General features: G+C 39.2%; 1 long non-coding RNA gene across 1 annotated transcript in view; it reads right to left on the bottom strand.

Moving 5' to 3' along the window:
* LOC140602271 (uncharacterized) overlaps positions 1–11,738 on the bottom strand; it is a 53,071-nt gene extending 41,333 nt beyond the window's left edge. Inside the window, exon 1 of the long non-coding RNA XR_012005245.1 lies at positions 11,413–11,738. This is a non-coding gene — a long non-coding RNA (uncharacterized lncRNA). The remainder of the gene's footprint in view (positions 1–11,412) is intronic.
* Between the last annotated feature and the right edge of the window lie 4,228 nt (positions 11,739–15,966).

Raw genomic sequence — 15,966 nt, 5'->3', positions numbered from 1 at the left:
CCACCTATATGAATAAAGATCTTTGAGTACATCAAACATGCATTCAAATTATGGGTTGAACGATGTTTTCCTTTATGTCACATCAATTTTAGCATCTCTTGTAAGTGAAAAGAAATCCAACAAGTTAGTCTCAAGTCCTAGTTCACACTGTCCTCATCATGGAGCTCACCAGGCTCAAAATGTGGTCTTCCAGGCCCCTAGGCATCCTATGGCTGTTCCCTTTGTCTGCAGTCTTCTTTCCTAATCTCTACCATACCCCAACCATAATCCTCACAGCACCCATTACTGGCTCTATTAGGACCCTAAATACATGCTCTTGAAATGCCTCTTTATTTTGCCTGTCTGCCCCCTCCAAACTCATTTAAGTCAATATCTCATTGACCAGTGAGTCATTAGCACTTACCATCACTCTTGCACGTAGTAGGTGTTCAATAACAGCTTATTAAAAAATTAATGAGTAAAGTGTTTACATTATACCACACATTATGGTAAATATAAGAGATAGAACAATGAGGTAGAGGGACACAAAACCAAGCAAAATGTACTATACTGACTTTAAGAAGTTTACAATATACTTTGGAGAACAAAATTAAGTGATACACACCAGCTCTATTAATGTTTTTTCCCTATTTTTCAAATAATATCAACAATACTTCTTCAATGTATTTGGATGCAGAAAAAAAAACATGAAGAATTACATTTATTGATAACAGGGAATTCAATGGAAAGTCAATCATTGTTTTTGACAGTTTATTTCAGAATTGTTTATTGCCTTTAGTGACTCCTAATTGGGAAAAACTGACCGTTCCCTTCAGCAGCCATAGCTACCATTGTCCTTATTTTATGTGAGCCATACATGTGTGCCAAAGCTAGTTTTATGTGCAGTGGGTTTATGTTTCATTAACTTTGACAATAGCTGTTGATCTTTTTCCCCATGCTCTTAAAATTTCACTCTTGCACATACCTATAAATAATGTTACCCTGTCTTGGAACATGGACTCTGAAACACGTCATCTTGAAGCTAATCATAGATCATGCTGCTGTCACTGATTCCAGGCTTCAACTCTTAATAGCTTGATAAAGCTGTGGCTTTAAGTCCACCACTGGTTGAGTACATTACTAGGGCAATGTCCCTGATTTTATCCACACTAAAAAGTCATCTTTGAGTCATTTCACTTTTTGAACAGAACATCGTGAGCATTTTCCACCAAAACTTAATTAATCATATTTTAATCAGGCCCTGTTACAACTTGCATGCCAGACTGTTCTAGGAAAAACAGTAGGTTAGTCAGCCAGCTAATAAAGCTCAACTGGTAAATTGCTGAGTTTACTTCTTGCTGCATGGATGATACAGTCAGACATTTCTGGGTCCTCAGACATGACTCAGAGGCTGCAAATGTCCTGCAGGCACATTCATAGACAACTTACCAAGGACCATTGAGACACTTAGACTCCTTTTTCTTTTCTTTTCTTTTTTTTTTTTTTAACCTATGTCTCTAAAAAGCTATAAGGATTGGGAGAAATCAGTTGCAAGGCCCTTTTACCTGATGACAGCATGATTGCATTGTGCTGGTCGTGAGCCAGGAAAGAGGAGAGTGGCCATGGTCAACCAGACATGGGGTCCCTGGAGGTTTGTGCCTGGACTCGCAACTAACCCATTAAGTTAATTCAGCACGTCCAACATAACTATTTAGGTTTTGAGAGTACTAAACGTAACCAACTCAGAGAATAGAATTCCAAAGAACATCTAAAGATTGCTAACCACTAATTTTTTCTTACTAAGCACGTCTCCAACTTGTGAGCATTGCCAGTTGACTTTCTATCCTCTCAGAACTTTGAGTCAAGGTAATAATAGATCTTCTACACAGACATGACTAATATGCCACAAACTCAAGGTCTCCTCTGTGCTGTTTGTGAGAAGGTATAGCAAAGAAAGAAGAAAATGGAAAGATTCTGAATATTTCGCAAACACGGTCTATAAATTTAAAATGCATATACAGAGCTTAAAAATTGTTATAGATCCTGTTTGGTAAACCACTCTATGAAAGACCAGTCCTTTGTTATTTAGATAAAGTTTCCCAAATATATCAAAACGTCTCAACAAGACATGCTACCTGAATAGATGTGTCTGGAGGGAACACACAAGCTAGGGCAAGAGGCAACTTAAAAAGAACAATTAAATGTCCTAATAAACCAAGTAACAGTTGCTACAAGGATTATGGTCGGGGAATGGAAAAGGTTAGCAAAGGCTCTTTAAAAGAAGTGATGTCTATCTCAAGACCAGAAGGTCAAGAGGACTGTGAAGGTGAAAATTTCAGGGAAAAGAGACAGCCCACGCAATTCCTAGAAGCCAGATTGTGTTTTGAGCCTGGGGAGTTCCATGGTTCTCACACAAGTTCCCCCAAAAAAGTCCACTAACTATATTGGCCAAATACATGGGGGCTTTGTTGGAGAAACGTGTCTTTTAGGTCTTTGGACCACACAGGAGACCTTGGTTAAACTGAATTCCAGTCTCTAAAGCAATGCATTTGCAGCAGGCTCTAGTATATCACCTTCCCCTGCCCAAACCTCCCCCTCCCTACTCACACATAAGATTTCCAGATTTTTAGAAAATTGTTAACCTAGAACCAAAATCCAGACACTTTACAGTTTAAGCAAAATACCAAACTTTTTTCTTAATCCTCCATCTTAAGATACGCTCTCCACTGGTTTTTCCTCTGACATAATTATAAATCCACATTACAAAATGAAACGACTGTCTCATTACCGGCCACCTTCTCAACTGGAAATTAAACATTTCTTTCTAGTGGCATTTCTGTAATTGCTTTTAACTTGATACATTTGCCTTTCTTCTCTTTGACCATGAATTCAGTAAGAGTTAGGCGCTCCTCTTAAATGTCTTTGCATTCCTCATGGGCATAATAAAATTTCTTAAAAACAAGTAACAAATGAATGCTGTTGATTGAAAAGACATACGATATAACTATAATGGGTTTTATTCAGAGCCCAAAGCTGGAAATAAGCTTTCCAGCCAGGAAGGACAGAAAAGCTTCAAGAATAACAGATTTCTTCACACCTTCATTTTGTATCTCAGCAAAAAATACGATAGTTTTTAAACCAAAATGATGACCAGAACTATTTCAGATATTTCAACCCTAGATCTCAAAGCAAAACTAAGAGAATTTGTAATGAAGCATACAGAATCTTGCCTGTGTTACAAACACTATTGAAATTCGATCGTAAAAATGAAAAGCTTGAACATCCATATTACCTAAGCAAAGACTTGGATATGCCAAGAAAACCACATTGTACTCCTGCTAGATACATCCCATCCCGTATGTGTGTGTATGTGTGCGTGCGATTAGTATTCCTACTTTAAATGTACACCTATGAAAAAAATACAAAATAAATGTATACCTATGTTTCTTAAAGACCCAGAAATCACTACTAAGTTTGAATCAAAAAGTAGCCTGTAATAACAATCAAAATTAGCATTTATAGAGCGCGCACTCCATGCCAGGTACTATTCTAATAAAACTCTGCATATATTAGCTCAGTGTATTACAACAACTCTATACATTAGCTGCCTTCAAATCTTTAAAGATGAAGGGATGGAAGCACAGGAGTTCAGGTCTCTTCTCAAGTAACACAGCTAATATTTGGCATGGTGGGAATCTAACCTAGCCGGTCTCCAGCCCCCACTTAGCCACTATACTAAAATATTCTTAAAAAAGAAAGACACGATTTCTGAGAAAGGAAACCAACTCTTTATCCAAATGATTACACAGTAATCTCCCAGCATTGAACTAGATGGCCAGACAGATGATGTGATGTTTGATAAAGGAAGGGATCACCGAAGAAAATATTTTGAATGTGTCTAAAAGCTTAATGAAATAAAATGTTTATTTAAAAGGAACTAATTGGGGAAGAAATATCTCAGATTATTCTTTTTTATAGGTTAATATTTAGCACAGTAACACATAGCTATAGTTGTGACCAATGTTTTAACGAGACAGTTCTCAGAGCTGCCTTTTCTTCTTGCCTCTGCGTCTACGATCTCAGGCAGCCACTGGCAACTCGGCTTTTGCATTGCTTACTTCTCTATTTCTAATGCTATACTATTATTGTTTTCTTTTCTTGACCTTATCAACTGATTTCCTACTGTGTAATATATGTCTTCATGGTTGGTGAGCATCCAATATTGCTGTTAAGAAAAACCAATGTCATTCTGACTCTTGGTCCTTCATATTTGACCTTTCTCTCTGGGTCTTTTTCTCTCCCTCTCAAAGGTTTTAGGACATTGTCTTTTTTCCCCAGGCTCAAAAATTTTAGAACAATGTCATTTTATGTGGGCTTTCTTTGAAATGGCACTCCATGCACCCTTTCAGAATGGAAAAAAAAAAAATGTTATTAGGTCCTAGGGAATTTTCTTATATTACTTCTTTGATGATTTTCTCCCTTCCGTTTTCTCCTTTTCATTTTGGCTCCATTTTAAATATTCAACCTCATGGACTGATTCTTGAATATTCTTATCTTTTCCCTCCTGTTTTCAACTCTGTCCATATTGTACAAGATTTCCTCAAGTTCTGCTTCTAAACTTGCTATTTATTGTTCTGTTCTCAGTCATGAAAGCTACATTCTTTTATCTCTCTGAGAACAGCTTTTGTGTTTTGTGGTTGTTTTTTGTTTGGTTGGGTTTTTCTTTTTTTTTTTTTTTTTTTTTCTGTTTTAGTTCTGTTCTCTTACTTGCATTATCTCCCGTTTCTGAAAGCCCTGTTTTTTCCTAGTTGTTTTGGTTCCTCTTTCTGTAAGAGCCTTTTCTCAGATCCCTGGTACCATTGACAGTCTAGTGAGAATTTACACTTAACAGTGAGATGCTAAAATTCAAATAGAAGCTCTTTGCTTGTTAACAGGTAGCTGTCACTGAAGGGTTTTCAGGCTAAAATCCCTCTCTTAGTAGGGGGCTCCCAAATATTAGTACCACCAAGACTTTTCCCTTAGGCCAGTTGAGTCCTCCCAGGAAATTACCTAATCTCAGGCCTGGAGGGGCAGGGGGGAGGTCAAGGGTTGGCTGGTATCTCTGTACTGTTTCTCTAATTCTTTGCCTAAGAAGAGAAGGGAAGAAAATAAGTGCACAAAGCTCACCATGTTTAACTAGAAGACAGACACGTGAGACTTTATTCTTCATTTCAGGAAATTAAGATAACTTAAAGGGAAAAGAAAATAGCTTTTTATTTATCCTGTTTTTCTTAGGCAAAGATTATTTATGACCCTGAGTCATCATGTGAGCTCTTCAAGCCAATGCTTTTTAAGATACAAACTTAACAAACTCTATTAGGAGTGATGGTTAGATTCGGCAACTCGAACAACATAGGAATTGCAAAGATTTATCAGTAGCCCCTTTTAATTGCTGCTATCCCAAAATATGGAAGCAAAAAGTTTGATGTTTTTTAAAAAATGAATAAATACATAACAGTTTGCCTTCCTCAGATTTGTGCTGCATTGACTTCTTTAATTCAGAGTAAAATGTCACAACAGCATTTTGCATATTCCTTCCAAATGTTTTAATAACTGTTTTATATATTCTCTTTTATAATTAACCCATCTTTCTTTCTTTTGCATCTATGTTATGTCTCTCTTTTGCCCCACAGTTGTCTTTTCTATGAAACAGAGGAATAATGCCTAGTTTTAGAGCCAAGATGTTCAAGTAATGCTCCAGAGGTAGTTCTGCCTTTAGGAGAATCCTGATCCAGTGGTTCAAATCATGATAATTTCTTGTAGAGTTTAAACCCTCTTCACCTTTGTGATGCTGTCTCCTACCACTCACCTCCTTGTTCATTCCATCCAACCACGCTGGCCTCCTCCGCATATCTTGAACACATGAGCTCATTCTATAGCTTTTACCATACAAATTATGGCACCCCAGTTTCTGGTCAGTTCCTAGACTGGTGTACAATCACGTGGGAATAACATTAATGTGAGATAAAGCATATATGCAGATAACCATTACTTGATTTTTTAAAGTAAGCTCCATGCCCAATGTAGGCCTCTACCTCACAATCCCAAGATCAAGAGTTGCATGCTCCACTGACTGAGCCAGCCAGGCGCCCCAACCATTATTTAATGAAAATGGAATGCTTTATTTTAAAATTATATAATTGATGACTTTTTAAAAATTTTTACCTTTGTTTCACAAACTAAACATAGAACCAGATTTAAAGCTGTAAGTATATGCATAGATTTTTGTTTTTAAGAGTTTTGTTTTTACTTGTTTTAAACGCCACATGTCTTGAAAAGTATTAGATGTTGGGCATGGGAAGGAAGCTTTAAAAGCTTTAGCTTGTACACCTCTATGTTGTGTGAGGTTAAAATATTAAAGAAAAGCTTCAGTACTATTGTATTTAATTTGATAAGCTGTACCTACACAAGCACCAATGCACACACGCACAAATTAAAGTACTATATGGAGTAAATCAAAGTAGAACGATTAAGGAGAAACACCTATTTGAAAGAATCAGAAAGAAAAGATTATTTTAAGCACTCTGGATAGCTATAGAATCCCTGGAAAATGATTTTTTGGTAAAAGTAAAACTGGAGAAATGGTAATTTTTTTCATTTTCGGAGATTTGCAATGTGTCACTTAAAGCCACAGCTGTTTACTTAATTTTCCTCCAGATTGGCTCACCGGCCTGAAAACAGGATCATGACTTACTTCTTTTCTTAAGGTCAGAAAGGACTGATCACTCTGGTCTCAGGGCAGCTGCATTTTAGCTTGGTGGTGAAAATTTATTGCGTCAGCAGGCTTTTCTGCTTCAGCTTATTAGAAACCCAAGCAATATCAAGAGCAAATTCTATTTATTTGACTGAACTAAAAATAGACATTTGCTCTTGGCTCTAATTTTTAATTCAGTTTTTACCAGATGGGTTAAGACCCTTGCTCTGCTACCCCCCACTGTGTGGTCTGAATCATCAATATGGAACCTAACATGCCCTTCTTTCCAGAAAAGTCCACTAGTCAAAGTCAGATGTGTGTTTCCCTTCTAGAGGATCTTTTTTGTCACAAATCATGGGCATCAGTTCCATTAGGAACTTTGTCACCAGCTATCTTAGTTCTCCCATGGGAAGGAACCTGGGTGTTAAATTATTTTCACAAAGATACAAACGGTATTTGTGTTAGCCATGGAAGTCTTCTGCTCTGACGTCCCTTCAAGAGAACCTGCTGAGATGGAGGTAATTGGGCAGACAAGCTCCAGCTTCCACATCTTCCAATCAGCTGGAATTGTCACCTGAAGCCACCTTCTCCTCAGGCTGCTATCAGCCAATGACTGATCATAGCTGGGACAATAGAGTTGGGTCTTTACAACTCAGGACTCCCCTGACAGACAGTGTCTGCTCGGGAGCTGCCCAGCAGCCCAGCTAACACTGAGAGCCACCCTGCAGCCTGAAACGCCACCTGCCCCAACCTTCTTCCTTCCTTCCTCTTGTCACAGGTGTCACATCAGCATGGTGGCCCAAAGACGTCCTCTCCTGTTCTTTCCACTTCCTCTCCCCTTTACCCTATCACATCAGTGAGCTCAGAAGCATTTGGTAAATCGGGCATTGATGTTAATATAACTTGGACGTTGTGGGGATTCGTACGCAGAATTTTTCCTCAGAGATTGGATAACCTTCAACTGGAAAAGAAGGAGTCATCCACTCTGCTAGTGTTTACCGTCCTTTCCAGCTCTACCGTAAGAAACCTTAAAATGAGCAGTTATCCTCCGAGTTGCCCGGTCAGGGAGCCTCACACCATCTCTGCACCCCACACTTGGGCGGATTTACCCTTCCTCCTGGGCAGCTCTGCTCTGTGAAACTCCACTTCCACCTCTAGTATCTTGGCACCACGAGCAAGTGTTTACATTTCACCGGTTTTTACCTTCTGAGTGTCCCCAAAGCAGCTCCCAGTCACCCTGAGTCAGCCAGCTCTGCTCAGGTTATCATCTGAGATCATTTTCTGTGGTGGTTGTCCGTTCTTTGGTTACACATTAGAGAGGCGTGCGGGCTACGACATTATTGTCTTTCAGCTCCAGACCCACCTGCATCTGTTCCCTAACAGCCAGCTCAGTGCCTTAGAACGCCACTCATTTAGGACTCCACATTTTCCACGTGCCCAGTGTCTGGGCGGAACTAGACCTTCTGCTCAGGATCTTGCAAGGCTGTTACCAAGGTGTCAGCCCCGCTGTGGTTGTCTTCGGGAGCTCAGAGTCTCTTCTTCTAAGTTCATTCAAGGTGTTGTCAGGTTGCCTTTGAGAAACTGAGGCCCTTGTGTTTTTTCTAGCTGTTGGCCAGTCTCAGGTCCTGTAGGCTGCCCCCAGGTCCTTGCTACGTGGTCCCTGTAGGCAGCTCACCCCATGGATGCTTCCTTCTTCTGGGCCCACGGGGGCACCTCTCTGATCTCTAGTCCCTCTCCAGTTGGCCACGACAGAGTCTGTACAGCTGCACCGCACTCCGAGGAGGGCCTATATCCCATCCCTACTTGCCATATAACATAACCCAGTGCGGGGGCCACTGTCCCATGACGTTCCCAGGTCCTGCCACACCTGCAGCCCACCCCCGAGCCCAGCTCACAACTCTGCGGGTCGCGCAGAAGGATCCTTCTGTGCTCTGCTTTCTGATGCCGGAGCTGAAGCTCTGCAAACCACACGTCCCCCTTGCCATCTGGCCCTCTGAGTTTCTGACGGTGAGGGCAGGAAGGGACGGAAAGGCTGCGGAAGAGAAAGGTCTTATTCTTCTTTGTTTGCTCGCTGTTCCCGTCAGCATCGCCCCGGCGACAGCCTTCTCCTCTGGGGCAGCAGCTGGGTTCAGTCTGCAGTGTTGCAGCAAAAACCACCTCACTGTATCCCCTCAGAGATCTGAAACCCTGTTCCACGGGACAGCTCCGAGCTCCCGAGACCCCACCGTGGGTGGGCTAGCGCTGCAACTCCAAGGTTTTGTACTGACCTCACTGGGTCCCTTCTCATTTCTGATGAGCCCATTTTCCTTTCTTGTTACCCCAAACCTAGAGTCAGAGCACTGTCTTTCTGTTATTGTTTTGTGTCATCCCAATTTCCCCTTTTTTACTTTTTCAGTTCTCCAATACTTGTTTAAGCGATTGCTCATAATAAATTCTTTCTGCAAAATAGCTGGTGTGGTTTCTGTATTTCGGATCTGACCCCAGCTGACACAATAGGTTTTGAATAGTCTGCTCTACTGCTACTTTTTCCAGGCCCTCTTATTTTGTGAGAGGTATTGTAAAATACAGGTTATTCAGAAATGTATATATTGGATAACAGCAAAATTGTTTGTAATCTTCTACATTTCTAATGTCTAAGGTTATTCTCTCATATGTATATACAGTAATTTATTCATCTAGTTTCCTATCTTAGATTATTTCAAATATTTTGCTATTATACATAATCCCATCATAAATACCCATAGATAAAAATATATGAGCTGATTCCTTACAGTGAATTCTGAGAAGTGAAACTATGAGGCTAAAAGGGAAAAACATTTTTATAGCTTTTGATGATAGCAAATTTTCTTTCTGAAAGGTTATAATAATTTAAACTCTACCAGCCATGAAGGAGAATGTCCATTCCCCTATGCTCTTACCGACCCATTACTTTCTTCATCTGGTAAAATAGTTGGCATTTTGATAAATGGAAAACGGCATCTCATTTTAATTCATCATCAATAGTCAAAACCTTTTCCTTATGTGTGTTTGGACTGTTCACTTCTTTTGTGACTTGCCAGTCACCGTGCCTCTTCTAACCCCTTCAACCAGAATGAATATTATGCTCCTTTCAGCCTCAGTAATACTTTATTTGCATTTGCCATTTACCATACTCAGCTACTAGTCCACCATTGGTTATGGGCACCTTCCTCTGTTTCTTTTGGTCATTATCACAGTCTATTATTTTTCACCAATGGCTTACTCTTCATACTTCTTTACTCTTTCCTACACTTTCTATGGATATAAATCTACATGGAAGAATGTGTGTTATACAAGTGGCCCCTTCTTATGTCAGAACAAATTTGGAAGTTGACCAATGGTTGTTAGACTATAAGATACCTTAGACTTTTTCCAGCACTTATGGTTTATGTTTCTCTGGTCATACTTCAGGCTGTGCTCTGGTAAACTAGCTTTCTTCAAATAATTGGATAGTTTCTAAAGACATATTATGCATAACTTTTAGAGATCAGATCATTCTAGTAAATTTGGGTGAAGTCTTATGAATGAATCCTATAATACTGAATTACTTCCATGAAATGACAATAAAAGTCAAATATTTAATAACACTCTGGTATAAGATATAATCAAATAGTTTTGTTGCTCACTAGCTTCTTGATTGTAGATAAATCATTTAACATCTTTAATCCTCAATTTTCCCACCTGAGAGATGGATATAACAATAAATACTTAATCAATATTAATTGGATAAAAAAATATTAATTGGATAAACAAAGCACTATTCAGAAAATTAAATGATGAAATGTATGTCAAACCTTTAGCACAATTTTGACATCAGTCAGTCAACAAACAATTATTGAGTCCCTATTATGTTTCAGGCACTCTTCTAGACTATGGGGATATAAAGCTTAATAAAGCATAGGAAGTATTTGCCCTCGTTGAGCTTAAATTCTTTTTTTTTTAAGATTTTACTTATTTATTTATGATTTTACTTATTTATTCATGACAGACGCACAGAGAGAGAGGCAGAGACACAGGCAGAGGGAGAAGCAGGCTCCATGCAGGGAGCCCAATGTGGGACTTGATCCCAGGACTCCAGGATCATGCCCCAAGGCTGAAGCCAGGCACTAAACCGCTGAGTCACCCAGGGATCCCCTCATTGAGCTTAAATTCTAATGAAAAGAGATAAACAATTAACAAATAAATAATAAAATATGTAATGTACTTAATGGAAGAAATAAAAGGGAAGGAAAACAAAGCAGTTATCAGTTCTACTCTAATACTGCAGTAATCAAGTTAGGCAAACTGACCAAAGTAAGGGTTATAGGATGCAGAAGCAGTCCCAACGACTAGAAGTAAATTTAATTCATGAAAGAGCATACTCTGCAGATTAGTGCAGAAAGGATCGACTCTTCAATAGAGATTCTAGATAAACCAGTTATCACATGGAAAAGAATGAAATTTGATCTATACGTCCCACCATTCACCAAAATTTATTTGAGCCAGATTAACATCTTTTTTTTAAAGGAAAAACCATAAACTGTTAGAAGACAATATAGAAAACTCTCTGCAAGACCTTGAGAGAACAAATAATTTCTTGAAACAAAACAAAGGCTAACTGCATTAGCCAGTGTTCTCCAGAGAAACAGAACCAATAGGATGTATGTATACAAAGAGAGATTTATTATAAGGAATTGGCTCACCTAATTAAGGCCAACTAGTTCCAAGATCTGCAATCAGCAAACTGGATACCCAGGAGAACTGCTCATGTAAGTTCCACTCTGAATGTCAGTCCGCTTGAGACCCAGAAAGAGCTACTGTTTCAGTTCAAGTTGATGGGCAGGAAAGAACCAATGTGCCACCTCAAGGCAATAGCCAGAAGTTCCTTCGTATGTGAGCGCCAACCTTCTGTTCTATTCAAATCTTCAACTAATTAGATAAATTCCATTAACATTAGGGAGGGCAATCTACTCAGTCTGCTTATTCAAATGTTCATGCCGTCCAAAAACATCCCAGAGTAATCCTCAGCCAAATATTTGGGCACCCTTTTGCCAGTCAAACTGATACATAAACTCATCTGTTACAAGTCCACCCCTTGTCTGGCACCCATACGCATCTCCTTAAATGGTACTTAATCTCCAAATAAAGACAATAACGAGGTTATGATTCAACTTAACATAATTCAACTGGCCTGCCTACAACCAACAATACACTAACCCCTTCCCCAGAAGAGGAGATAAAGTCTGTGAGAGATGTTTACTCTTCTTGATACTCTAGGACTTAAATATTATGATATAAAATTAACAGTGCTTAAATACTATGATAAAGAGTCAATATATCTTATGTTACATGATGAGGGAATAAGACAGGGAACAAAAACAAAAATACCACCTATATATACATATATATATATAAATGTATTCTATATAGTACACAAACATTTTCATAAGAAAATAAGGAGAGAATACTCTTACAGTCTTTGTTTCTGTAAATGGACACATGGTTGTAGCAGGTATTTACAGCAACTTTCTTCCACTACTCATCCCATATTCCCTTTGACCTCAGAGCAAACATCTCAACTGGTTATGGTTCTTTACCTGATGGGGTGACTCAAACCTTTATCCCCGAAGGGTCTGGGCCATGAGTAGTCACACCTAGATTGGGTTGTGGTACCTTTCCATTGACCTTAATCACAGGGCAAGATAATACAAAGAGTTACTCTAGGGAATCTCTGTATTCCAGACATACTCATCCTATAGGCCAACAGAGCATGGAAGGCCATATAAAGGCCATATGGGCCAATAAAGTCATGGAAATAGGTCACTAGGGATAACAATAAGGGGTGCCACTCTGATCTTCACCATCCCTGGACCTATGAATCCTGGCTATAAGAGAAAAATATCATGCGTTGCGTGCTGATGCAGGGCATACAGCCTTCTAGTGAAACTTGCCCCCATTTTAAAAGTGAACTCCCTATAAAGCTGGGATTTCATCCTGTGTTATAATTCAGCCAGCTACAAAATGAGATTATAGATTTGACTTTCAGCAGTCCCAGCTTTGTGGCTACAGGAAATAAGGCTCTCTTTCAAGGCACACATAGAAGCCTTCAAGCAATTTATGTGCTTCTTGAACTGAGACTTCAAATCTCTGAGCTCATTTTTTTTTCACTACTTTATCTGGTGACATTAGGGACAATGAGCCAATCTTGTCCTATTCATTAGTTTGACAAAAATGTTTGAAAGCTTTATATACACAGTCACTCAGCTTCTTGCTTTTTACAAGTGTTTGATTAGGAGCATCCAATGGTGCTATTTTGAGATCTATATTGACAGATTATGCCATGAACTACTAGTACTCTCTTTACTGCTAGAAATAGAGCCATTATCATCTTTAAATCTAATCGGATTAGAGAGCCAGTTCTAGAAACCAATTTAAGGAAACTTGAATTTTTACCGGAACCAATTCAGGAAACTCATCCTTAAAATTCCATTCTTCTAGAACCACTTTTGGTAGGAAAGTCTGTATTGGGACATCCCATGGCCCAGTCAAGTTGACATATAAAATCACCATCACGTAACCGCAAAGCAAAACCTAATAAATTCAGCCACATTAAAATTAAGAACTTCTGCTCATCAAAAGATATCACAAACAATCTGAGAAACAAGCCACAAATTAAGAAAGGACAATTGCAACATAAGTGACACATAAGGATTACTATCCAGAATGTGTAAACAGCTCCTATGAATCAATCTCACTTATAATCAAGGCAATGAAATGAAAACCAAAAAGAGATAGCATTTCACACCAGGGATTGGCAAAACAATTTCAAGTATCAGTAAAGATATGAAGCAACTCATACCCACTCTAGTGGGAGGGTAATTTGCTATAATCACTTCTGAAAATTATTTCACATTTCTAGTAAAGCTGAATGTGCACATATCCTATGACCTAGCAATTCTCTTGGGAATATACCCTAAAATCCTAGAACAACTCTTGCTCTTATGCAATAGGACCTGTACAGAAGTAGTCCTACCAGTAATACCCATTACTGGTAATGGGTGTGCTAAAAATGGGTTAGCTAAAATCTGCAAACAGATTGCTTCCCAATGTCCATCAGCATTAAAATGAACACAATAATTACTATATATACACATATATATATGTATATATGTATGTGTGTGTGTGTATAGTGGAATACTGTATGTCAGTGGCAATAAATAAACTGCAGCTACATGCATCACCATTACATGGGCATTGAGTCAATGAAGAATATAATAACAATAGTAATAAAGATGAAAACAGCAGGGGCACTTGGGTGGCTCAGTTGGTTAAGCGTCTGCCTTTGGCTCAGGTCATGATCCCAGGAGTTCTGGGATGGAGCCCCACGTCGGGCTCCCTGCTCAGCGGGGAGCCTGCTTCTCCCTCTCCCCCTGCCATTCCTTCTGCTTATGCTCTCTGGCTCTCTCTATCTCTCTGTCAAATAAATAAAATCTTTAAAAATTAAAAATGATGATAATGGCTAATATAGAAGCTCTTTATTATTACCAAGTTTTTCTCTAAGTGCCATTTAGATAGGCATACCTAAGAGATATAGGTTTGGTTCCAGACCACTGCAGTAAAGCAAATATTACAATGAAGTGAGTCAAATGAATTTTTTGGTTTTCAGAGCATATAAAAGTCATGTTTATACTCTACTGCCGGCTGTTAAGTGTGCACTAGCCGTATGTCTAAAAAACAATGTATCTATCTTCATTAAAAAATACGTTACCGCTAAAAAAGTGCTAACAATCATGCGAAGTTTCAGTAGGTTGTAATCTGTATGCTGGTGGAGGGTATTGCCTCCATATCAATGGCTGCTGACTCCTCAGGGTGGTGGTTGCCGAAGGCTGGGGTGGCTGTGGCAACTACTTAAAATAAGACAATGAAATTTGCCACATTACTTGACTTTTCCTTCCACAAATGATTTCTCTATAGTGTGCAGTGCTGTTCGATAGCATTTTATCCGCAGTAGATATTCTTTCCAGACTGGAGTTAATCCTCTCAATCCCTGCTGTGCTTCATCCACTAAGTTTATGTTCCTTTGTTGTCACTTCAACAATCTTCACAGCATCTTCATCAGGAGGAGATTCCATCTCAAGGAACCACTTTCTTTGTGCAGCCATAATAAGCGACTTCTCATCAGTTCAAGTTGGATCATAAGATTGCAGCAATTCTCAGGCTCCACTTCTAATTCTAGTTCTCTTGCTATTCCCACTTCTGTAGTTACTTCTTCCATTGAAGCTCTGAACCCTCAATGTATCCATGAGGGTTGGAATCTGCTTCTTCCAAACTCCTGTTAATGTTGACAGTTTGACCCTTCTCATGAGTTTTGAATGCTCTTAATGGCATCTAGGATGGTGAATTTCTTCCAGAAGGTTTTCAATTTACTTTGCCCAGGTCCATCAGAGGAATCAACCTAACTACGGCAGCTACAGCCTAATGAAATGTATATCTTAAATAATAAGATTGGGAAATAAAAGTGACTCCTTGGCCCATGGGCTGCAGAATGGATATTGGCTTAGCAGGCATGAAAACATTGATCTCATTGTCCACCTCCATCAGAGTTCTTGGGTTACTAGGTGCATTGTCAATGACCAGTGATATGGTGAAAGGAATCTTTTTTCTGAGCAGTAGATCTCAACAGTGGGCCAAAAATATTCAGCAAACATGCTATAAACAGATGTTATCATCCAGTCTTTGCTATTCCACTGATAAGAGCATAAGCAAGGGATACAGCATAATTCTTAAGGGCCATAGGATTTGGGGAATGGTAAATGAGTGTTGGCTTCAACTTCAAGTCACCAGCTGCATTAGCCCCTAACAAGAGGGTCAATTTGTCTTTTAAAGCTTTGAAACCGGCAATTGACTTTCTCTCTAGTTATGCAAACCTTCCAATAGAAGGCTTTTTCATCTACGTTGAAACTCTGTTGTTTAGTGCAGCCGCCTTCATTAACTCTCTGAGCTAGATCTTCTGAATAACTTGCTACAGCTTCCACATCAGGACTTGCTGCTTCACCTTGCACCCTTCTGTTAACAGGGACAGCTTCTTTCCTTAAACCTCATGAAGCAACCTGTGCTAGCTTCTAGCTTTTCTTCTGCAGCTTCCTCACTTCTCCCAGCCTTCAGAGAATTAAAGAGAGGTAGGGCCTTGCTCTGGATCAAGATTTGGCTTAAGGGAATGTTGTGGCTGGTTTGATCTTCTATCCAGACCACTCAGA

Source organism: Canis lupus, chromosome 13 (genome assembly GCF_048164855.1).
Source record: "Canis lupus baileyi chromosome 13, mCanLup2.hap1, whole genome shotgun sequence".
In the NCBI taxonomy this organism is placed as follows: Eukaryota; Metazoa; Chordata; class Mammalia; order Carnivora; family Canidae; genus Canis; species Canis lupus.
The sequence above is the reverse complement of the archived record's forward strand: the minus strand, read 5'-3'. Positions and strand labels throughout refer to the sequence as shown.